Below are 800 nucleotides of genomic sequence, written 5' to 3'. Positions count from 1 at the left end.
GGGTGCAGCCCTGCATTTGCTCACCAAGTTGGCATGTAACAGTTTGCTGCACTCCTAGAGGCCTTTCTTAATCCAGACTGAGAGGCCAGTGGGCATGTGAGGAAGTTGCCCCTTCCGTCCTAGGCAGTACATGGCCCTTTCTAGAAAAGACCAAGTCCTGGAGGAAAAAAGATTGTTGTGAAATAACACCTTGAAGAGATGCCTTTTTCAGTTGTTGGAGGAGTACCATACAGGGAAATCTCCCCTCTTCAGCTGACCAGGGACTTGAACCCTGGACCCTCAGATTAAAAGTCTGATGCTCTACCAACTGAGCTAGCCAGGTTTACAGGAAAAGGGGCAAGTTTGATGCAGAAGAGAAACTAGTCAAGAAAAAGAGGGCAGAAAATTTGCTACTCTTGCTTCTTTAGCAGCCCTAGGCCAATCTTGCTCCTCCATCTGGTGCCCAGAAACATTCTTCTTTTTTTAGTTAAATATCAGATCCAGGAGAAAACACGGTTATACAAAGCAAAATAAAATTGACCTATCTCATGCAGTGGTACATTGACCTTTATTCAGACTGAGTGTAAGGGAGAGCCTCGCTTCCAGATCAAACATGCCCTCTTGTGCGAGTCACAACAGCTAGCAGGCAAGAGACAGGCTACCATGTCATTGGAAAGAGCAAGATGAAGTTTTGGAAATCCCAGGATAATTAGCTGGCAATTAAAAGATCCTGAAGTTCTACTAGGGTTTGAACTTCGATTTCAGGAATCACAGTTCTGAACACCAGCCCTTACACCATGGGACCAGCTAAGCATGTCTGA

General features: G+C 45.4%; 1 non-coding gene across 1 annotated transcript; it reads right to left on the bottom strand.

Moving 5' to 3' along the window:
• Positions 1–249: 249 nt before the first annotated feature.
• Positions 250–322, bottom strand: TRNAK-UUU (transfer RNA lysine (anticodon UUU)). Its single transcript has one exon. It is a non-coding gene; the product is annotated as a tRNA-Lys (tRNA).
• Positions 323–800: the final 478 nt, after the last annotated feature.

Source organism: Gopherus flavomarginatus, chromosome 23 (assembly GCF_025201925.1).
Source record: "Gopherus flavomarginatus isolate rGopFla2 chromosome 23, rGopFla2.mat.asm, whole genome shotgun sequence".
Classification (NCBI taxonomy): Eukaryota; Metazoa; Chordata; order Testudines; family Testudinidae; genus Gopherus; species Gopherus flavomarginatus.
Note: the sequence above shows the minus strand (reverse complement) of the source record. Positions and strands in the feature narration are given on the sequence as shown.